A 24549-nucleotide genomic window follows, 5' to 3' on the forward strand; every position below is an offset into this window, starting at 1 on the left:
GGATCTGATCACCTCCTGCAGTGTAAGCATTTTGAACTTTTGACTCAGCAGGGTTTTGTTGAGGTCCCGCAGGTCGAGGATGGGGCGCCACTTTCCGTTCGGCTTCTTTACCACGAAACAGCGTGAGTAAACCCCTAGGCCCTTTTGTGGTGTCGGGACTAATTCGATGGCGCCTTTTTTTAACATGAGCGCAACTTCCTGACGCAGGATGCCTAGATGTGGTTGGGACAGGTGTATCGGTGGACGTCTTGGAGGCTTGCATTTGAACCGTAGGGAATGCCCCCGTCTCACCGTGTCCAGAACCCACTGGTCTGTCGTGATAGACTCCCATTCCTCGACGCAGCGTGACACACTTCCTCCTAGAACGTCATTGTTGGTCTTTCTGTTTTCCCGTCGACGACGAGTAAGTGGGTCGTCTCTTGGAGGACTGGAAATTTCTGCGCCGGGTTGAGGACTGCGAGGCGCGCCTATACCCTTGGGACGGATACGACGACCTACCAAACGCTCTATCCCTGGTTGCTGAGAATCTTGAGTTTCCCATAGCTCCTCTGAAGGGGCGAAAAGAACGAAAGGGCTTACCACTTTGAAGAGAACCCAGTGAGCGTGCCGTCTCGGAGTCCTCCTTCATGCCTTTCAAGGCCTCATCCACCTTCTCGCCGAACAGAAGGTCACCTTCGAAGGGCATGTCGACGACTTTATATTGTACTTCGGGTCTGAGGTTGGTGCACTTGAGCCAGGCCTGGCGTCTTAGAACAACTCCATTGTTAATTTGTTTAAACCCTGAATCTGCCAGGTCCACTGCTATATTAATAGCATGGTTCGATGCTTCCTCGCCTTCCCGAACCAGGGACATAGCCGTTTTTCTGTGCTCTTCTGGGAGGTGGTCCATAATAGGTGCCAGTCTGTGCCACATCTCCCTGTCGTACCTGGCCATAATTGCCAGGGAGTTAGCAGCTTTTACTGTTGAGGCCCCCACTGACAGGACCTTCTTACCGAACGCGTCTTGGCGCCTAGCCTCAGAATCCGGAGGGGTAGAGCATTTGTGTTGGGCCTTTGCTTTTCTCGTCGCCGCCGCCGAGACCACCGAGTCAGGCGTAGGTTGCGCCGAGAGGCATTTCGGCGTCGAGTCAGGGACTTTAAATTTTTTCTCTATGCGGCCTTTGACAGCGGGTTCGGAGAATGGGTGCCGCATAGTTTGAACGCCTTCTTTCCATACGTGGTCCAGGATCGGAATCGAAAAAATTGAACGCCTACTCTTCCCCATGTGGTCAAAGAGGAAGCAGTCCTTCTTTTCTTCCTGTTGGGACAGGCCGAACTCCTTGCAGGCCTTTTCCATCATGGAATGGAAGGCACCTATATCATCCGGTGGTGATGGGTGAATGGGACTTTTAGGAGGTTCCACTTCCTCGTCCGAAACCCAGGATGGGTCCCTCGACGGTGAGAGGGAGATATCTGATGCTGACCCCCGGTCAGAGAGGGAGTCCGAGAGCTCACCCTCCTCCTGGACTGCTGGAGTAGTTGGTACTACGACCGATCTAGTCGGGCGGTGTGAAGGGCCGGGCTCGTCGACGAGGGGAGTCGTCGGAGCGGGGGGAAGCCTTTCGTCCAGTGATTTCAAAAGCGAATGTAAGGAGGAGAGTACCTCCATGGAGAGGGTAGCCTGGGCGCTTGGAGGCTGGGTAAAAACTTGAGAGCAGGTTGCACCAGAAGGAAATCTGGCTCGTAGGCCAAGGTCTTCCGGGCTCACAATTCTGAAGCCATCGTCTTCTTTCGAGGCGATCGACACTGCCTGTTCTTGTAACAGTGTCTCCGGCAACCCCATATCAAATACTTCTGGCCTCCAGGCCAGAGCTTCCGTCGACGAGGGTATCGTTGTCGACCCCGTGATTATGACAGGAGACTGCGTCAGCGAGGGTACCGACTGGATCGTCGTCGTCGTCGTCGTCGACGGTGGGCCTGCAGGTGGCTTCGGCGGTCCCGCTTTTGCGGCGCTCTCCCTGCGTTTATCCGCATCCCTACTCGTGGCTGATCTGTTTTGATCGCCCGAGGAGGCTTTTGGCCTGTCTTTTTCTTTCTTCGATGAAGTAGACGAGGGTTTTTTCGCCGAGTCTTTCGATGAGCCCTTAGAGGAGTGACCTCGCGGCACGTCCTTCTCCGGAGGCCGTGTTTTCTTGGACGGAGGTTCCGATGAATGCGAGCGTCGGGGAGCCTCTGATGTTTTTGTCGAGGCGACACTGCGCACCGAGCCTACCTCTGACTGAGGGTACGCCCCCGCGCCGTCGTTCAGCCACGAAATCAGTCGCCGATTTCGGTCCTTCAAGGTTTTCTGGGAAAAACCCTTACAGATATCGCATTGGTCCGCCGAGTGGTGAGGATGGAGGCAATAGATACAGTCCAGATGGCCGTCCCCCTCATAAACCTTTTTCAGTCCACACGTGGCACACGGGCGGAACAGAGGCTTACCCGACATTATTACGGGACCAGATAAACAAATTCGCAGGAGTTCGAACAATTCGATAAGTATCCGTAGAACTACACGAGGAGATCCCACTATCTTTGGAGACGGTTGAAATCTGAAGGGTCCCGCGGGGGCGGGGCTTATATACCATGGCGTCCAACGGGGCGTGCGTGGGGCGGCCCCGTGGAGGACGTGGACGGGGATAGGACACACAAGTGTCGGAAGTTTTTCCTATGGGAAATGACTATATATGTATACCGAGGGTTCCCAGTCTGACGACGGGGAATATTCTAAGCATGTGAATCCATGAAAGATCCAATGCTGGAGAACCACGGTTATGCCCCCTGACCAATTGAAAGCTGCAGCTATGCGTCGTCGTGGCCGCCTTATGTACACATGGCTACGAGTCATTGCACCTTGTGTAGCTGTGGCTATGCCCTCGACCAATCGGAAGCCCTGGTGCGTAGCCATGGGAAGTGGCTACTCGGTGGGTGTTGGTACGCAATGTGATGATATAGCTGCAGTTATTGCACGTATGATCCCTTTTAGTCACGATTATTTTGACAGCCAATGGCCGTCGTGTTATTTAGGCGTGTGTTATAACCGCAGCTACAGTTTCCTGAGAAAGGTAACGACCAATGGGGGATCATTATTTGCTGTCACGATTATCGACATGTACTGTAGCCGCCACTCTGACAGCCAATAGAAAGTTGTGTATTTCTGGAGGCTATGGTAACCGCAGCTATAACGGTTTCTGGATTGCCATGGTTATTGGGTCCCATTTAATTATTTTATAGCTGCGGCTGTACTGGTAAAATATTAAAAATGTGCACCAATGACAATTGGAGTTGGAAGGTGATACCTACTTTACATTGGAGAGAGACAGAGCGATGTGTTAGCAGATGTGGAGTTGAAGAGTGCATAGTACGCTTTAGAAATATTTTTGTTGTGGTGGAAAAAGTGAGGAAGTTCTGAAAAAGATGGTGACAACTCATTCAGTGATTTGTCAGGTGATAAATCTCATTGTTCAGAAGATAGTGGAGAATATTTAATTTTGAGAATGGGACTAATGGTGACGTGGAAGAAATTGGGAAGGTTTATGAGCCGCATTGTTCATGTTGTGATTTTACAATAGCCCTTTGTTTGTGAATGAAGAGCTTTGCGTATGTATTGCAGATAGATATTTTTGACTGGCAGTACAGGATATTTAATTTTTGGGAGAAAAAATTGAATAAAGCATCTTAGGGAAGAGCACATTGACATGTTACAAGTTTTTTTGAATCCTTAAAAGGAAACTTGTATAGTGGTTATATAATCGTGGCTACAATGAAAAAGTACAAAATGTTTACTTTGCAAATGTGTGTATATATATATATATATATATATATGTGTGCAATAGGTAGTCCTTTAAATGACTGTTTTGGGGTACACCGAGTGTAGTGTTTCAGCAAAGTTGGATTGCTGATTTAATGCTGTAATGGAAGGGTACATTTGTTAGATGTGTAATCCATCATTTCTTTAAAGATTAGACATGTTGAACTGGATGTTGTTGGATATCCAAAGGTGTTTATGATCTCTGATGAAAGCAGAAACTACTTATTCACATTTCTGAGTTTTCTCAATTTTAAATATTAAATCTAGTGGTTGACTTCCATTTTTGCCTTTTGAGATGGGTTGGAAAAAATGAAGCTAGTGGCCTGATAATGTTAAATATAAAGTGGACACTGTCTAAAACTATGGTATAACACAACCCTTGCAATTCACTGAAAAACGTTAGTTTAGTTAAGCTGTCCAAATTTATCGCAACAAAACCCCTGAAATTCTGCGCATTGGAAAAGTCGTGACCAGCTTCACTCGGCGCGTTCCAGTTGTAAAGCCCAAGAGCGGGAGTGCGCAAAGTTAAGCCGTTCACGACTTCCTGAATGCACTGAATTTCAGGTGTTTTACGATATATTTGGGCAGCTTAACTAAACTTTAACTAAGTTTGTTCAGTGAATATATATGTAGGATAGTGCATTTCAGCCTAGCCAAGTTATACATTCCACACCGCCACCTAGTAGTCATCGCTGCAGTATCCTACTTTCACATTTCCAGTAAACTTATTTTTTTCCAAGCCTTTTTAAACCCACTGTAATTTTATTGTTGTAGTGTGTGTTTGTATGTATATATTCACAATAGCAAAACAAAAGAGTTGATGGCTGGAAGGTTTAGAATAAATCTTGACCTCTGGCATTGCTCTGGGCAACCCTCCAGACCATCGTTCTTCGCCTGCCAAGCCATTACAAAAGGGGAAAAACCATATGCAAATCAGGCTTGGGCCCACCCCCAAAGGGGTAGTCCAGCCCAAACTGCTAGGTCACATCCCTTTTGCACGAGACCACAAGCATCCCCAGACATGTTTCAGCCTTGTTGGGCGTCATCAGTGAGGAGTAGCTTGGGTCTCTAGGCCCAGCAGGCAAGGGACCCACGTCTGGGCATACCCTTCCCTCTCGGGGTGACAATAGCAAAACAAAAGAGTTGATGGCTGGAAGGTTTAGAATAAATCTTGACCTCTGGCATTGCTCTGGGCAACCCTCCAGACCATCGTTCTTCGCCTGCCAAGCCATTACAAAAGGGGAAAAACCATATGCAAATCAGGCTTGGGCCCACCCCCAAAGGGGTAGTCCAGCCCAAACTGCTAGGTCACATCCCTTTTGACTAGACCACAAGCATCCCCAGACATGTTTCAGCCTTGTTGGGCGTCATCAGTGAGGAGTAGCTTGGGTCTCTAGGCCCAGCAGGCAAGGGACCCACGTCTTGTGGTCTTGTGCAGAAGGGATGTGGCCTAGCAGTTCGGGCTGGACTGCCCCTTTTGGGGTGGGGCCAAGCCTGATTTGCATATGGTCTTTCCCTTCTGTAATGGCTTGGCAGGCGAAGAACGGTGGTCTGGAGGGTTGCCCAGAGCATTGCCAGTGGTTAAGATTAATTCTAAACCTTCCAGCCATCACCTCTTTGTTTTTGCTATGTCACCCCAAGTGGGACGGGTATGCCCAGACGTGGGTCCCGTGCCTGCTGGGCCTAGAGACCCGAGCTACTCCTCACTGATGAGCCCCAACAAGGGCGAAACATGTTTGGGGATGCTTGTGGTCTCGTGCAGAAGGGATGTGGCCTAGCAGTTCGGGCTGGACTGCCCCTTTTGGGGTGGGGCCAAGCCTGATTTGCATATGGTCTTTCCCTTCTGTAATGGCTTGGCAGGCGAAGAACGGTGGTCTGGAGGGTTGCCCAGAGCATTGCCAGTGGTTAAGATTAATTCTAAACCTGCCAGCCATCACCTCTTTGTTTTTGCTATGTATATATATTCACAGACAAAACTGTTAAAGGGACATTATGCTTAAGTTGCACTAATAAACTATGAAAATCAGTGAATTTCGCCAGTTATGGTAAGCTAAGCAACCATAACTCGCACCACCACTGTGCACTGCTAAGACTAACACCCAGGACATCAAGGATGACATCACAAATATCATTGATGACATAACATATGAAATTGATTTTGATGTAAAGTTCTTACAAGGGGTTGTGTTTACAATGTTGGTAACAAGATTCCAGGGGTGATCAGAAGACCTGTCCTGAAGTTCTTAATGTATTAAAGAAGGTACTCATCTAAACAAAATATTGGTGTTTTGCTGTTAATACAGGAACATAATCATACATTACTGCCTGGAACCTGTAAGGTTCATGAGGAACCAGGCCACAGTCAAGGTGACAGTGGTGTGAGTTAGCGGGGAACGGATTTAGTAAAACAGGAACACAAAAGCAGAGTTTTCATAAGTTTCCGGAACTTAAGGAAGTCTAGCTCAAGTAGAAGAGGAGCAGGAAAGCTGTGCGAGAGAGGCACCAGCCGAAGACAAAGACAAAGACATGCCTTGCGCTCTTTGTTTCAAAAAGCGTTTGACAATCGCAGTATGGGAGCTACAACAGTGGGAGGGCTTTGGCAGGCAAGTATTTGGGGAAACAAAGTTGGAGATATTGTAGTCCTTGCAATTAGCAGGAGCCAATGTACACATTTTAGGGATGCAGCAATAGGATCTCTGGGCTTTAGGCCAAGGTAGTCTTGCAGCCCTATTCTAGATTAGCCGAAGGGGGCATAAACAACAAAGGGGGAGGTTAAGGAAGAGGCTGTTGCAGTAGTACAGCCTTCACAGGACCCGGGCTCTACAGCTTCTGGGGGAAGGCGAGGAACATTACAATGTTTGTAAGGAGCGCACGCTGAAAGCATGGGCCTTTTTCTTTTTTTCTTATTTTTTTCTTATTCTTTTTGGAGCTAATGTAAGTAATAAAGGAGAGAAAGGACTTTAAGATGACCCCAATGTTTTTGGCCTCACAGTGAAAGTAGAGGGTCCAAAGACAGCAGCCAGAGGATAGGAGAAATACAGGGCACAGGTATCTCAATAAGAAAGTTCTCTGCCTTACCACATTGAGACAGATTGTTAGCTGCACACAATGCCTCGATGGCGATCAAACAATCTGGGATAAAAAACAAAGATGACCAATAGGTTCAGGGAAGTTTAAATAAAACGGTGTTCTTAACGTGTCCCGGGAGGATAGCACAGCGGCAGCGTGCGCGTCTTGGAAGCAAGACGACACGAAGCAACAGGTTCGATCCCCGGGTCCGCGCTTAGAAACCTCCGGATGTTTAAGCGTGTTATAAATACGTAACTAAGACAACAACAAAAAATACAGAATTACGCAACTAAGAAAAACAAACAATTCCTGTAACAGCGCCTCGATGCCTGCGGGCTGTGTGAGCGCTTTATAAATGTAAAATAAATAACAGAGGAATGGAGAAATAAAAAAAAAGTTTAGGTGATCCAGAGGGACGATATGGGAGAGTCACAATTATAGGATTAAAACCTGGTGCACTCTGCAGGTACAGTGAGGTGGTGCAGTACAAACAGCCCATGTGCAGCTGGGAAGGGGGTTAGGGAGGAAAACAAATGAGCCAGTCCAGTGCCCTGTCCATGATGCTAAAGATATCCTATAATAGTTTCATGAGAATACAATTGTTCACCGTGTGAAAGGTGGAGGAGCCCCCCATTCGAACACCAAATAACCCCAAATGTGTCTTCCAAACTTTTTCCCCACATTGCTATCTGCGGACACCAGCGGCTGCCTGCGGATCCAACATGGCAACCGTTTAAAAAAAATAAATTACGCACATCACGCTCTTCACCAGCCAGTCAGCGGGTGCGTCCGATGTTCGTGGACATCATGCCAGACCCTGGTTGTTACAGGGGGCTGTCTGCAGACTGCATCCTACTATTACCTACTTTTTGCCTGTTTTTTTAATAAACTACTGGATGGATCTGCACCAAATTTACAAAAGCATGCGTTCAGGACCAAGCTGCCACTCCTGGCGCAAATTTGGTGAAATATGTATCTTCTGATGGTTGAGCAACTTAACCAGAACTACGGGGCTGCTACAGCCCTGTGATATATATATATGTTCATAGAGCATATACTTGAGTAGAATATTATCACTAGTCGCATACACCTGACTGTAGGGGTTTACTTATACACCCGCACCATTTAAAAACAGTCCATCGAAGGAAGGCAGAGACCTTATAATGATATCAACAGTAAGGTAGCTGAGCTTGACAAGCGCTCGTTGCTGAGAGCTGTGTGCAACCTGCCCTGACATGTTTGACTTGGCCCTTCACAGTTGCAATGTCTAAATTGACTAACGTTACAATGAGGAAGCCTTTTGAAACTGAGACAAATCAGGAATTGTTAATGTTAAAGTATATTTATACCACACACTAGGTAAGGTGGTAGGGTGCGTTAGTAGGACATTGCTGAAGAAAGAGCAAGAGAGCTGTGATGTGCCGTTGGTAGCTTCAGTTTGGTTTTCACCATTCGCCGAGCTTGGGTGTATTTTTCAGTTGCTAGTCTGTGTGTGGTTTGTTTCGTTGTTGCGATGTAGTGAATAGTGTGCAGTTTGTTGTGGTTTGAAGATACGGTTGTGTTTAGTTCAGAGTTTGAGAGGTGTATGCAGAGGGATGAGTTTTCATTAGTGGGGTTGGTTGTCGATATTACTATCTAGGTGTGCTGTAAGCTAGATGTTTACATTTCTATCTAGATGTGTAGCACGCTAACATTCATATTCCTGCCCCGATGTGACACGAGCTAATCACAAATCTGGCTGGCTATGGTGCAGGCTAATAATAATTATTCTATCTAGATTTTACGCAAGCTAAACATTACAAATATGTCTAGTTGTGATGCAAGCTAATATTCACAATTCTACCTAGATGTGAGACAGGCTAATCATCACGATTCTGTCAAGATGTGACGCTAGCTAATAATTACAATCTGTGATGTGGTATGACGCATGATTATCTTCGCAATTCTATCACAGCCCCCCCTGCATATATGTAAACTATGCCTGACCAACGCAACTGGCATGATGCAAAGTGTGGTTACCTTATGTAGTGGGCTGATTTTTAGAAGGCTACCTTGTAGAAGTGACCCAAAGCTGACTATGGTGGAGAGGTGTATGTAGGCTGAGCGCCTGAGGGAGTAGGATAATTGGGTGATGAGAGAGAGCTGGGGTAATTGGGGTTATTCAGAATGGCTAACTGATATAGTGGTTTAAGTGGCAGATATTTCCGCCATATCACTGAGGGCTATGTGCAGCAGACTACCTGTTGTAGGGTAATAGGAGTGGTGGAGCAGTTACTAGTGATAAGAATGCAGTACAGCAATGCAAGAACCTGTAGAAATGTGTACAGTAACAAACGTCTTAAGGAAAAAAGGCGTGCTTACTGCTATGCGTTCTTTCCAGGCAAGCTCACTCGGTGCGTCAAGTGCTTGACCGTACATTTGTGCTGATGCGTGTTGGAAGGTTCGAATACTATCCCAAGTGAGCCCTTTATTCTTTTGGGGTCAACACGTTGAGGGCCATTTCATTCTGTTTGTATGCATTGCGTTTCTTGAATTTATTTTGGGTGTTTGAGTGCGGCCCTGGCTTTCATTAGCAGTGTAGCGCTGTACAGCAGAGGTTAATGGGATTAGACGCTACGGGGCAAAGTTACAACAGGATGTGTTACAGTTAAGCTACATGAGCAGTAATTGGGAGACGGTGGAGGTCAGGGTATTACGGTGCATGAAGGTGCTCCTTGAAAAGGAGGGTCTTAAGCTTCTTTCTGAATTGCATGGGGGTGTGGGCAACTTTAATATTGTCTGACATGAAGTTCTACTGCCTGGGGCGTAGATGCAGAAAGCCTGTGTAGCGGAGGGTGGCTGTCGGAGATAAACATGTTGGCCTGCTAGGAGGAGAAGGCCTGGAAGGTCACAGCTTTGTAAATGATGCAGCCTGGGCTTGAAGGCGACCTGTGCTTGTGTGGGCAGCCTCGCAGGTGTGCACGCCGTGGTATAGTAAGTGACCGAGGAAATGATGATCTGCTCGGTCCAAGACTGTGGAGTACCAGGAGGCGGGGGAGACCATCAGCAAGGAGGCAGAAAGCACAGTTTACCACTTGGATGGCGGAGGTCTTTGAGCAACGTCTGGGTGTTCAGCCAGGTCTGTAGGAGGTTGTTGGTGTCGATGTGTTTGAGTGGCTACAGCTCTTTCGAGGCTCTGGCCTAGGAAAGGAAGGTGGGTGATTGAGAGATAGTTGCTGAGGTCATCCAGGTCCAATGTTGTCTTTTTCTGGAGTGTATGTGTCCAGTTTTGATGGCAGTGGGAAATGTCCCTTGGGTGAGGGGTACCTTGACGATTACCATGAAGGGATGGAGTGCTTTTGTAGTGGGGGAGGGGGTGTCTTGAGGATGAAGGCTGGCAGGATGTAGAACTGCCAACTGACCTTTCGTGGGTGTGACAGGTGATTTTATTCAAAACACTTAAGGCCACAAAGGTGTCATAACCTGTTAGGCAGGCCAGACTGGACCTTAAAAGGCACAGCAGCAGCATGTAAAAAAAGATATATAAATATATATATATATTAGTCCATTTGAGCCAAGTCACACATTCCACAACACCATCTAGTAGCCATCCATGGAAGTTCACCTCCAGTTCTGAGCCACAGCAGCAAGGCATTGTGGGTATGCAAATTAACTCAAATTAAATGCTTTGTCTATGAAGGCAGTGCTATTTTATGCATAGCTTAATCAACCCAAGACAGACATTTTGCAAGGCCGTGGGACAACTTCATACCTTGTTTCGCCCTTATTAGGGACCATCAGTGCAGTATAGTCCTGACGGCCCTGTGACTGGAGCATTTGGCCATGTTTTCACAACACCAAGAAAGTTATGGCGGGTTTAAAAAGTTTTGAAAAAAACTGGAGGTGAACTTCCAGCAATGGCTACTAGGTGGCCTTGTGCAATGTGTGAATTGACTCAAATGAACGTTCCTTCTTTCACATTCCGGGTGAAAGGTGTTTTTCCAAACCTCCTTAAACCCACCGTAGCTTTCTTGGTTGTGTGTGCATGCATGTACATATGAAAGCAAGTCTGCTGCTGAGACTTTGCTGGAGGACCCCCTTGCTGCGCCCATGAGCACCCGGTGAAAGAGTCAACTTCCTGGCAGCTTGGACTGACTCGGCTTCGTACAAGGGAGCTCCGCTGTATGGCCATTGGTTTGCGCGCCTTCTGTGGATCCAGTTTGAAAATAGTACTAAAATAGAGGCGTGGGAAGCTTCTGTGCACCCGTATACATGTGTTTAAGGGTTTTGTGTAAATGTGGCTTTACATTTTCATGAAACTTGTTATGGGTGGCAGTGAGCTGACCGCTCTGCTTTGGCACTTCATTATGGCTAGGAAAAAATGTCACACGTGACCATGCGACAAAAATATTACTTGTCCTAAGGTATACACTAAAAACGCCCCCATCTATCATGGGAACACTGCGGACACGTGTGTTTGGCTTCTGTGCTTTGTCTTCACATGATTCACATTGTTTGCAAGAGAGTAGGGGGTGGGGGGGCTTCCTTTTCCCCTTTATGGTGGTGGGTGGTGCTATGCAACGTTCACAAATCTACAATTGTGCAGTGTGTTTTATATGGGGGAGGAGGGGTGTAAGGCGCAAATGACCCTCGAGTCCACTATGAAAAGTTGGCATCTGAGGTTGCCGAGAGTGTAATGCATATTATTAGAGTGCTTAAAGGCTGGAGGAAAGTAAAGGCATAAGTTAATAGGGGACTTGTATCCCTTCACGCTGACGCACCATGATTGAGCCTGAAAAGTCCTTATTCCACGACCTTTAAAGCCGGATTGTAAAATGACTGGAGCGCCTGGAGGCTGTTCATTCTGCAGCAAGCGCTGCGCAGCATGAAAATTCCCCCAAGTGTCTGGATGAGTGCTGCTTGTGTTGTAAGTCTGGATCATGTTTGACCTTTTGTGACACACGGTCTCCACATTTAACCACGAATAATGGCAGTCTCGATGAGCTGGGACACGCCCTGTAAAGAAAGTGGCGCGCGTTTTTTTTTTTGGACCGGGCGTGGGCTGAGCAGCAAGCGTTACGTGTCGAGACCCCGGCCCCTGCCCTCGTTTCTCAATAACCAAGTGTGAATGTACGAATGTATTCCAAGAATGCTTCTTTGACGTTCACTGCTCTCCCGAGTCTCCCCCCACGGCTTGGACCAAACATCTCCATACCTTACCCCCCCCCCCCAGGCTTGGGCCATGGATTCTTAGCTGCTTGTTGTTCACCGCCAGGTTATGCCTGGCAGAGCCACCCCCAGCGCTGCGGGGCTTCAGCAGCAGTCATCTGGGCGCTGGAACTGGTTTGCACGGTTGGAAAAGGCGTGGGGACGTGTTGCTCCCGCGTGGGGGCTCGAATGGAGAGCATTGTACGAGCTCCGCTCCCTCACCCCAGCGCCTCCTAGGCCCGCGGGCTTCATGACCTCAGCTCGTGACCCCTCCTTGCAGAAGGGCAGCTACCACCGTTTGCAGCCTCCGGCCGTGTGTGTGCGAGGGTGGGGAGGGGAGCGGCAGGTCCACGCCCTCTGCTGAAAGGATGTTCACACGGAGATACTTTGGGAAAGAAGAGCGCGGCATGGGGCTCTGCGCACTCGGGCAACTCTGTGGGTTAATGCACCAACGGTGGCCGTCTCCCATGGGCCTCCTGGAGGTCGCGCTTTAGAATCCCTGCGAATTTTTACACTCCGACTTTATCATTCCAGGGTGAGTCGTTTAGGGGTATGTAACGTGTGGGTTGGGGTGCCGCGGGGACGGGGGGGGGGGGGAGGGCAGAGCGATCCGGGTAGTGGCAGATAACAAGCCCGCGTACGATGGGCAATGCTTTGGGCCGCAGTACAAGGAACTCACTTCAGCTTACTGTTTAACCTTTCAGTTTGGGGTGCAGGGCAGCAGTGGTACCGATGTCTCACTTCCGACCATGTACACCTTTCGTGCAAGGCTTCATAAGCGAACATGCCATGTGGGGGTGCTCCGACCCCCCTGCAGATCATTTCTACCCAGATCGCCCACCTGTAGGCTGGCAAAGCCAAGAATGCGGCCGACCTTCTGGGCGCTGAGGTGGGATTAGAAGAACCCCCAATTAGCAAGCTGCGCTGGGCCTTGTCTGGATTCTCTCTGGGGGACTGGTGCCGCTTCACCATGGGAAAAAGCTCCTCGACTTCCGGATCTTCTCTACTATTTGTGCAGGCTCTAGCGCCACGTATAAGGGAACACGTAAATTGGCGCAGAGATGGGGAGAAATGCCCCAGCAGGAGGGACTGGGACGCAAAGCTTGTGGGTCTCGCTTGGTTACTTACCCACCCTTTTACTGCCTCTGGCCATGCCTATCGCCATTGCCACGGGCCACCCCTACTTTCCCAAAAACATGCAGTAGCGACAAACTTTGTCTTCGAGGTGCTGTCTGCCACTGTTATTTTAAATGGGTCTACGTTGAAAGACCGTACTGGAAGAGCTCGCGTTACAAAATAGTGGCGCCGACTTGCTCGCATATTGTAACTCGAGCTTTTCCGAATATAATGACTTTGTCCCCCGCTTTACATTTGATGTAGAGGAGGGGGGCGGTGAAGAACACCCCTGAAGCCCAAAATGCCGAACTAGGGGAGCGGGAGTCACCCCCGCAGCCTCGCTCCCTCTGTTCGTCATTATGGGCTATTACGTCGTCTTTTTTTAAATATCTTTTTATATAGAGCCGAATGAGGCATCCGGCTTTTTATTTACGAACTTTTGGACCGAAACATTTTGAAAGCGTCCCTCTGAAAGTTAATGCCTTAAGCATGTGTGCCTTCACCAATTAATTTTGTAAGCAGTATGTGTCTTTCGCTGAAATTATGTTAAAAACAAGCATTGGCAACGTCAACAGTTTTGGCTTGCTATATAGCCATTTTGACAAGCTTTTGCCAGGCACTGCGAGTCCATGCCCAGGTACTCGGGCCATTTTGTTACCGTTAATGGCCAGTTAGTACCACTAGAGCAGTACCTGGCAAGTGCCTATTCCATGCCTGCACGAAAGGCGAAGCGGTTGGCATTGCCAACGCGTGTTCTCATAGCCCGCATCTCTTCGAATGGTAGACCGTGCATGCATTCCCCCAACACAGCCTCGCAAATAAGTATACGCTCATGTTTAGCTGGGCCCTGCGCCTCGTTCCTCACAAGTTTTTAATTAGAAACGCTTGCCTCGGTTTTAATGTGTTTCCAAAAACCAAGACTTTTCCAGGGCGCCTCAAATGTCCTTTGCTCCGTGGATACTCACAGAAATGCTTGAATCCCGCCTCGTAGCACTGTATACCCTTGCAGCCGCTCCGATGTGCTCTGAGACGGCTCCCATACATTGTGAATATTCATGTGCTACAGGGTCTGTGGCCGGGGTGTAGCATCTATAATTGCACTGTGGGCTTGCACTGAGGACGCATGAAGGCAGGCTTCAGTTTGTGAATTTAATACTGAGTGCAGTGCCTGGCACACTTCAGTACATTGCCACCCTCTTGTGGGGTTCCACTGTTTTTGCAAGGCAAGCCGAAACTAGAGCATTAGAGTACAGCTAGGGTGAAATGGCATAACAGGATGGACACACAGCTTGAAGGTGTTGCTTGGTTATTTGCCAATGGCCATGTTAATCCTTATGACCGTTCCCACCCAGTTCCTGCCCCTCCTTGCCCAAAACATCTCCTCATGGGAATTCTTTGGGCTAGCTTTTAACAAACCTTGCCATCAAACTTTGTGCTTGAAGTGCCTGCCAGTGGATCCTTTTCACACTTTTTTTTAAAATAACTTTATTTACGCTCGGCATGCATAGGGTAGGAATAACAGTACATCAGGCTATAAGCCATTGCATCAGTAGAATGTCTTTCAGCAGGACTATTGCACACAGTTCAATACCTAAGCCACAGGCTCGATAAGATGTGATTACAGTGGGTTGGTCTTTGCCTAGGAATGCTCGATATCCGCACCATATGTCTTTTGGTCTAGCGCCAGGGGTTGCGTACCTATGGATGGCTCTTTGACCTCTGGGTTCTTTCAGCCATTCCCGCTTCTTTGGGGTCTGTTGGTCCTATTTCCTCAGAATGCACCTTCTAGCCAGCATACCCCCATATCTAGGAAATACTTTGTGTTTTCTCCTGGATCCCACCCATATCCGAAAAAGCACACTGATGGGCGAGTACCCCAGCAGTCTGTATTATTGTGGGCAACATTGAGTATACCAGCTCCCAGACATGCATGAGCCTAGGGCAGCTCCACAGCATATGCATGTACCTGGCATTATCCTAACCACTTCCGGGGCACCGACCATCATGATCAGAGTCAATTCCCTTCAGCTTACATGCTGTATAATGAAGCATATTTTGAAACTGAATGGTAAGCAAACGCATTTCCTCCACAGTCCATCGGTTATCTCCAATTCTGCCGCCCATTTCTCTCCCACTTTTACTCCCCTTCCTGGGGCCTTGTCCATGATCCGTTTGTATAAGGAGGTCAGCATTTTAGGGATAAAGATCAGTGGCTCATTTTCTGGGGGTTCTTTTGGGTAGTACTCCCACCACCTGTACACTGCTCTGTATAATTGAAGCATTTCTGTGGTGTGCCCGTATGCCCTTCCCACTCTTCAACAGGTCTCCCAGGGCGTGACATCCGAGCTTCCTCCAGTGTGTTCCTTTCGTGGTGTCCCGGGTTTGGGGAGAGGTTCGGGAAGATTTATAGTGCAGGCATTTCGCATCTGTGCTCAAAAGCTAGCCCTCCACGCTATCAGAGTGGTCTGTACAGGGTCAGGTGGGCAGTCATCCTTATCCTTATTTTGGATGTTCAACACTAGCGTTTTCAGTTTGCTGCTGCTCTTTCCAGTTTAACATGCGGCAGGGCCTTCTCTGTTCTGTAGCAGTAGGTTTCAAACTGCACCTGGCAGCTAGCCAGTATACTTCCATGTGGGTTTGTGATTCCCCCGGTGGTATGGCTGTGCCATTTTCCTCCTGACTGTACCAGAGTGCCACATTAATTGAGAAATTGTGTAATGAAGGCTTTCGAAGAAGCTCCTACCCAGCCACGGCGGCACACTTGCAAACGGGTACAGCAGTTTGGGCAGAATTATGATATGATAGATTTACAAGATGCTCAATACCCAGAGGTTTCTAAGCACGGACCCGGGGATCGAACCTGTGTTGCTCCGTGTCATCTTGCTTCCAAGGCGAGCATGTTGCCGCTGAGCTATCCTCCTGAGTAATCATTATCATTTTGATTAGTGATAATTGCCCTGCCAGTGATGGCAGTATGTGCAACCATTTGGTTAGCCTTGTACTCACATAGGCCCTGTGTGAGCTAAAGTTGTCCTTCGAGCAGTACATTTTTGCCCCTGGAAATTACTACCCCTAGGTATTTGATTTTGTCTGGTGCCCATTGCAGAAGGAATACCTCTAGAGGCCAGACTGTTTTGTCGGTCAAGGGGGAAGATCTCAGATTTCGTGTAGTTCATCGTGAATCCAGAGAACTCTCCAAAGCTGGTGATGTCCTCCATTATGGGATTCAGGTTTTCCTGAGGGTCCCTGACACATAACATGACATCATCCACGTAGAGAGAAATGATTTCGGGATGACCCGTTATTCGAATCCTGTACCTTTTTATGGCAGTCTCGGATCAGGTCTGCCATGGGCTCAGTCGCCACAACAAATAGCGAGGGGCGATAGGGGGATGCCCCGATGTGTCCCCCTGCTTATTTCGAATGGTTTAGACCTTACTGCATGGTTGCAGATTCTGGCGACTGGGGTCGTGTTCAGCAGTTTGATATGTTGTACTATTTGTTTGCCCATACCATATTTAAGGTTATTCCCAGGTCACTCTGGTTGTGGGATGCAGCCCAAAATGGGGGAGGCTGTGTAGGAGACCCCAGTCAGGGCCACAGTTGAACCAGGGATATAACCAGTTGGCATACAACCAGTTGGAATCTTCTGGCACATAACCAGTTGGGATCACTTTGTCCCAATAGAACTTTCCAGCATAGACATCTAACCATTGGGAATTAGACTGAACTTACCCAGATAGATAGCTCTAAGACTACTGGAATAACTCAGGAATTTGTTTCAATGCAAACACTCATGAAGAGTACAAGTTGTTGATCAGTATCGATTTTTCTGCTCTGTCTAATTTTCGAATTTTTCTTCACAACACTATGTTCAAGTTGTATTATTGTCTTATTTGAAAACATTATGGTTTGGTTTTGTTTGTAATCAATGTTAAATGTTTTGCACAATATCGTAAGTGCGTGTGTTCAATACAAGTTATCTATTTTCACAACCCCTCGTGTGTATGTGGGTTTTCCTTCTGGACTTGTTCTTTTGGCTTAAAATTTCTTTCAAGATACATTCTATTAGTGAAACCAGTGAAGGTTCCTTGATTTCACAAATTGGTCATGCTTTACTCAATGACAAACAATCAAGATGAACCTTTCCCAGTAGCAGTACTAGTTTCTTTGTATTATTGAACCAGGGAGTCAACAGACCCGGTGGTGGTGCGCTGTGTACGCAGACGGACTGCCCCCCTCGCCCGACCCCCACATACCCTGGCAATAACAGGCAGGCTGCGCTGAAAAGCGGGAACACAATGAAGGCACCAACGTCTTTGTAGAAACCACAAAGCAATTTATTACAGGAATAGGAGTAAACTCATTGCCCGCAGTATAAATTAGACCCACTGGACATAGGAGATTGCACGTGCTGGGTGGCGGGCACAAGGTGGGGCATTGTTGGCAGGCATACAAGCTTGGCACACCCACTTGCATGGAACCTGGGGCGTACCCTTGGATGCCAGGGGGAAGGGCCGCCAAGGGAGAAAGGGAATGGTTGCAGATGGAGGCTGGTAGAGACAGTGAGGGGGTGGTGGGAGAGAAGGAAAGGGAGACACACAGACACCGGGAGAAAGAGACACGGAGAAATTGTGGACAGACACAGACGCAGAGAGAGGGAGACGGGCACAAAACAGGGAGCGAGAGATGGGCAAGGATCGCTAATGGTGGAAAAATAGAGCAGGTTGAGGTGGAAAGAAGGGGCAGGATGGAGAGGGAAGATCAGCCAGGGTACCTGTGGAAGGGGGCCTCCTGAGCTCTGCTGTCACCCCCACCCCATCCCCCCTGTTGGCACATCACTGCCAGCAACCAAAGAGCAGATCCCAGTCCGCTCTCCACAGGCATATATAAAGCTGTTGCCGGCGCCCACTCCAGGGCCAGCCCCTCGCCCAGGAACACATGTGCAATTGGTTTGTTTGGCCAGAGGAGTGCAAATTATGGAGTGCAAGGCAGTTGAGGCCCAGAAGGGGGGGGGGGTTCATTGCAGGACTGGGGAATGGAGGAGGCTGACAGAAAGGGTGCAAGAGGTCCGGGGCTAGCTTGGTGACTTAGCAGAGGGCATGATAAGTACAGTGTGTGTGCAAGTGGCTTTCCAGAGCCCCCAACCCATGATGGACACAAGTGGAACTCGTTTTGCAGGGCTCAAGAGAGGCTTTGGGTGGAGGCAAGTGGGAGGAAGAGTTGCAGGGGGTTCCAGGCTGCAGCTGAGCAACAGTTAGAACTGGTTCATGTAGGGATCATGGCTTGGGCTTGGGTCCACAACCCCCCCCCCCCCACACAGTGGAGGGGACACAGAGGAAAATACCTTTGGGAAAAATAAGTCATCCACTACTTTAGAAAATGAAATCATGCAATACATTGAATACAGTGGGGAAATTAAAATTGATGTACTACTTTGAAAACTGAAAATGGACATAGAAACTGCCATTTCCACATCGACTTATCAAAGGCCTTCTGCGCGTCAAGCACCACCGCTACCGCGTGGACCTTGGGTGAAATGTGAGCCATGACATTAATCGCCCGATGTTCAAGGACGTGGACCTACCTGGTATAAAGGCAGCCTGGTGGTGGTGTATCAAGAAAGACATCAAGGGAAGCAATCTATTTGCTATCATGTTTGCATATATCTTAGTATCAACATTCATTAGTGACAGTGGTCTGTACGATCCACATTCCTCACTTGGTTTCCCGGGCTTGAGGAGTACTATGATGGTGACTTTGCGAAGTGTCTCCGGGACGGGTTCCTTCCACACCTTCAGTAGGTAAGGGACTAGGATAGCCCGTACTCCATGTAGAATTCTGCAGTGAGCCCATCTGGCCCTGGGGCCTTATTCCTCGGCAGCTCTTAACAATTGCAGTATCTCTACAATGGTGAATGGGGTATTTATTTGTACCCTGGTATCCTGGCATAGCTTGGATATTGGGATGTCATCCAGCAGGGCATGCATCTCATCTGTCTCCCTAGGGTTACCAGCCTGGTATAATGCCTCATAATGTTTTACGGAAACTTTTATGTTGTGATCTGCGTGTAAGTCCTGATGATCTTCTTTTATGCCCACTATCTGACCTGTGCCCCTCTCTGTTTGTATCAGTCTTGACAATGACCTACCAGGACTTTTCCCAATCTGATCTCCTGGCTACAGTTTGCTTTGCAAAGTATTTTACTTCCCTATTTGCATGCTCTTTGAACAACTCCAGGTCTGAGGTTCGCAGAGGGCTTGTAGAGAAACCCCTCAACGCTCACACCAGAAAAAAAATCGAACCCACCAGTGAAAAAAACCACCGCACACCTCTTGCAAGGAGAACAAGGTTTTATTTCCACAAAATTAAGATGCGCCAGGAAAGAGCTCTGCTGCTGTGGCACGTTCTGGCAACTTCAGCATGAGCAACATGTTAAAAAAGGAACCCAGCGTCATCCGTGACGTAAGTTACAAATCCAAATGGCTGGTTAGCGCAACCCTATACATAGGCTACCTGCTCCATAAGGGATGCCAGGCCATTGGTCCCAGCCCTTTGTCCATCTTCTTCCACATGGGTTCCTTCTTGCATGTCATTGGTCATGAAGCTACAGCTAATTGCCAATTAGAAATAAAAACCATGCATTCTCTATATGATATGATAGGTTATTTATAATGCGCTTAATACCCAGAGGTTTCTAAGCGCGGACCCAGGGATCGAACTTGTGTTGCTCCGTGTCGTCTTGCTTCCAAGACGAGAGCATTGCCGCCGAGCTATCCTCCCGAGACATGTCTAACCTAGTGTGCACCTGGTACTGCAGACAAGGGCTAGGAGGATGCTCTGGAGTAGACAGTAACTCTCAAATCCTAACTCGATTGCAGACACGTCAGCACCCTTCCAAAGCTCCCCACCCACTTTTATGGTTTGTTTCCCCCCTCCCGGCACCTCGGATCACAAATCACGTGACCTAATTGTGAAGGCAGCCTGTCCCTGCTTTCTGATCTTTTCTGATCGATTGGGGCGGAGAGGTCTAACAGCTTTATGGTCGGTGGTCTGGGACTGGCTGGTACCTTGAAATGCTGGGGTCTTGAGACGGGCCATCGGGGCGCTATTACTTAGAGCTGGGACTGGGGAAGGTTGGAGGCTCGTGTCCTCCTTCTCGTGGGATAGCTTTTCGCAGGGAGCTTTTAGCCCCCTCCTGGGCTTGCAGGACACATTCCTCCTGGGATACGGATACTGCCAACATGAGACCATGAAAGGGTCTAATAATCTCTGCAGCTCTGCTCTTTCTCACATCTGCCCATGATACCTTTTCCCACATGCATGCGCTTATTTCCATGTTCATGACCCGGGTCTGCTATCCTGGCTACAATGCGAAGTTAGGCCTTGATTTCAATATGGCTGCTACTTTCTAAGATGGTGTTTATTCCCTGTGTACTCTATACCCGAAGCATGCACTGAGCTCCCTAAACTGTGTCCCCTATCAATACCCTCTACCCCCTCCCTGAGCCCCTTCAGCACACTCCCAGGCCTCCCCCTTGTTCGAAACCGCTGGGGGGGGGGGCCCTTGGACGATCGTCCCCCCTTCCCAACAGGCTATAGCCCTACGGGTGGTCTTAAGTACTCTGAACTCCTTGAACATGGCCATACCTCTGATAAAGACCATGAATGTTTGCCATAGTATACCATGCGACACCGTGCCATTGTCACTATTCTGGAAAAACGTGCAGATCCCTTCCTCAATATCTACCCGAAATACCAAGTCTTGCAGAGTCGCCTGCTTAAAGACCCACGTTGCACGGTCCCATGTCCTGACCCCCCCCCCCCCCTATCCCCATTCCAATGATAGCACTATGGGCGAGTGGTCAGCGTAGGTGCTGGGCAGTAGATCAGCCTGCACAGTCCTCCCAGTTATGTCCTTTGAGATCAAAAATGAATCTGTCCATATAGCGTGTTGAGGAGCAATATGAATATTCCTATGCAAGCGGGTGCAAGGTCCTCCATATATTGCATAAATCTAGTCTGTCCATCTGACTCTCTATGCAGCGTGCTGCTTTTGATAATGGTCTTGGCGCCCTGCCTGTCTGTCGAGCTGAAGGTTCAATATGGTGTGCATGTCTCGCCCACACGCCTCACGCAAAATGTGTGTCATTGGCTAGGCTGCTAGAATGTTCGCTATGCCTGTGTAGAAGTCTGTCTCACCCTGGTTGAGGCTATATGTATTTGCCAAGAGAACTTCAGTGTTTACCAGCTTACAGTGTACTATTTTAGATCGACCCTCCGGCTCTACCTGTGAGTGCATTAGCGCACACTTAACAGATGTATGTATTTCGGTAAGGACCCCACTAGACTGTGATGAGTAGTTTGTATGAAATCGGTTAGAGCCCCATAGCTTGGCGAAATTATCCTTTGCTCCCCCATATGAATGTCTCTCCTGTAGGAATAGAACATGTACTTTGAGCCTATTTATATGGGACGCTAGTCTCCTTGCCTTGGAGTGGTTCCCCAGACTCTTACATTCCAGCTTAGTATCTTATGGTCACCATCTGACCATACCATGGTGTACTCACGTCCTGAATCTGTAGCCCACTCATAAAAGAACCAGATCTATGTAATGGAACGCCCAAGTATGCCGGTACATGCTTGCCAGAGCAACATTTTAAAATAAATTTCCCCAACAATCCCCCCCCACGACCTCCCAAATAGGGTAATGTCAACCCCCCACCCCTGTATGACCTCAACACAAATACCCTTGGTGATCCAGCAACCTTGCATAGGAGGAACACCCCTTAACTTCTGTCAGACCTCGCTACTAGCCCCACCCACCATCATATAGGATATCTGAACATCAATCAAGACCTCCTGCTTGATGTCTGACCCCCCCCCCTGCACAGTGCCCAAGCAGACTATACTGTGCTGAGGTAGAGTAGTGCACCAGAAGAACATAGCAGCAAATGTATCATCCTTACTAAGCACATCAGGGTGTCCAGTATACTGCGCCCCATTCCTTATACAGATGATGTGCCTCCATCCGCCTCGTCAAAAGCACCGCAGGGGGTGGAGGGGTAAGGATAGGTATGTTGGCCTCAGTAATGGCCACCACTTCCTCTGGTACCATGAAGGAGACATGCCCTGATGATGTGTTTTCAGTCTCGCCAGGAAGAGAATTGCATACGGTACAGATCTCTCTGAGCAGTTTTGTGACGCCCAGAAGTAGCTCAAGTTGCACCGCTGTAGAGAAACTCGAGCATATGTGCACTGTGCTGGACTCTTAGCACAGCGGGCCTTTCTCCCTCGCCAGCCGTAGGGATAATAAAGCAGTTGCAATAGTTCAGTAATTTCGCAAGGACTGGTCTAGGAGGTGCCACAGGTTTCGGCCTCATCGTTGGTGTTCTATACACCAACAAAACAATGCAACAGAGAAGCCTGTGATTCACAAGTAAGTCTTTAAGTAAGGTTTCAATCCCCATCTCCCTGGGGCCTTGCCCAAATCGCCCGGGGAGGCCCACCAGACGCATACAGTTTCTCCTGGATCTAGATTCTAGGTCCTCACACTTTAGCAAGGCTTCCTTCAGATCTCTGAACATCGCACACACTTGATGTTTGAATGCGTTTAGATCATCCTCCACCTTATCGATGCAAGTTTCTGCTTCTGTTTAACGCTCACTCGATCTTGTTAAGGTGCTAATGTTTGTTATGCCATCCAACTTGTCCATCAGGGAGGCAAACCCTGCTTGTATGCTCTCCATTATTTGACCGAGATTCGGAATAGCCAGAAAACCTCCTGTGTGGGCATCGGGTCTTGCAAACAAGCTAAAGAGAGCACTCTGAGTGAACCGATTGCAGAAATCTGCTGCTTGTTTTAGTGCGATCTCTAACACTGATCTCCTCTATTCATTGCAGGTCCAGCTGCCGACAACGCCTTCTACCCATATGCAGGAACTCATAGGGATCGTCCTTGATGGTCTCCACCCTACGCTTTTAACTACATAGACGTTCTACCTCTGCCCTTCTTCCTGACAGCCGAGAATACCTCTTGTGGTAAGTAGCCTCTCTGTACTCCCTGTTCCTCAACATGTGGTCTTGGCATTCTGCAGCAGTCCGGTTATCCAGCTGTCTTTGTGCAATAGCAGAGATTGGGAGTGGTGCAGTAGCCCGGTTCATGGGTGACCGAGCTTCTTACGGTTAGGTCACGGTTTACGGTCGACCCTGTTACCAATCAATGAATATCCTACTGTTGAGTTGCGTTGTGGCCTTTCTTGAATGAGTTGCTGTGTGTCGCCATTGGCACCATTAGCTGCAGTTGTTGGCACCCTTATGGGATTGGGCATGAATGAGTCCACCCCTCTTGCTCCTGCTGTGTCCTCTTGGTGAGTGTTGTGACACCCTTCACAAGACCTCATCGCCATATAAATCGCAACATCAAGCCTCTTAGCAAAGATGTAATAATGGTAAATAGTGACTGTGAAAGGGGCCGCTTTTTATATATGAATGTATGGGGTGGGGTTCAGTGTTATGGAGACCACCCATGGGGAGGGTGTTGCTGCATTGTGAAGCTGTGCTTACATTTTGTGGTGCCAATGAAGGTCTGCAATCTGAAATAGGGTAATGTACTGTGCCCTTCTCGATGAGAGGTGATGGCACCAAGGCGTTAAGGTTGGGAGGATGATGTGCATTAACAAAGTTTCTGCATGCGCTTAGATTCATTTGCATAGTCGCCACTGTGCGGTTGAGGCAAGATACTCCTGCGTACTTTTGCGCCTCTACCTAGTTTTCTCCTCTACAGGCAAGAATTGATGGTCCAAGGCCTTGCATCTTTAAGAAGCAATGCATTTGATGGTTTACATGAATTACAAGCTGCTCTTTCTTGCATGCTCCTCCAGACATATCTTGACCATGGGAAAATGCTATGGAACCCTCCCACACAACATTTTCAACAGGGTTAATGTCTGAGTCAAATCTTACCCTGTTACCGCCAGCAAGGTGAGCACTTTCCAGGTGTCTGCTTATTTACAGTGCCATAAGCTCCCATATTGCCATTGTATAAATAAGTTCTCTTTGTAATTATTTCTCATCAAAAGCCATCAGTTACAGGTGCTGGGATTGGTGGGATTAAATTGAAAAAAGGAAGCACATCTTTTTTTTAAAATCTGCTTTTTCTATGCCCGCCCTTGATTCATTCCAAGTGCTCTCTCAAATGATCTTACTTTTGTTGCTACTTAAACTATTTCTCTACAAATAGAGTGAGTTCTGGAAATGCTTAAGGGAAAATTTGCCTTAAAATGTTCTTTAATCCAACTGAACCCCCGTTGGGTAATAACTGTATGTCTTCAGACCCCTTAAAA

General features: G+C 48.2%; 1 protein-coding gene across 3 annotated transcripts in view; it reads left to right on the plus strand.

Annotated features, from left to right (window-relative positions):
* Nucleotides 1-24549, plus strand: part of LOC138528617 (ankyrin repeat domain-containing protein 50-like) — a 394440-nt gene that overhangs the window by 136572 nt on the left and 233319 nt on the right. For 2 of the 3 annotated variants that reach the window (XM_069640417.1, XM_069640419.1), the window contains exon 2: nucleotides 23108-23245. The gene's annotated coding sequence lies outside the window, so the exon portion shown is untranslated. Of the gene's footprint in view, nucleotides 1-12505; nucleotides 12624-23107; nucleotides 23246-24549 lie in introns of those variants that run through there. The other variant, XM_069640418.1, reaches the window with a different exon arrangement.

Source organism: Ambystoma mexicanum, chromosome 7q (assembly GCF_040938575.1).
Source record: "Ambystoma mexicanum isolate Mex_15411 chromosome 7q, UKY_AmexF1_1, whole genome shotgun sequence".
Lineage (NCBI taxonomy): Eukaryota > Metazoa > Chordata > Amphibia > Caudata > Ambystomatidae > Ambystoma > Ambystoma mexicanum.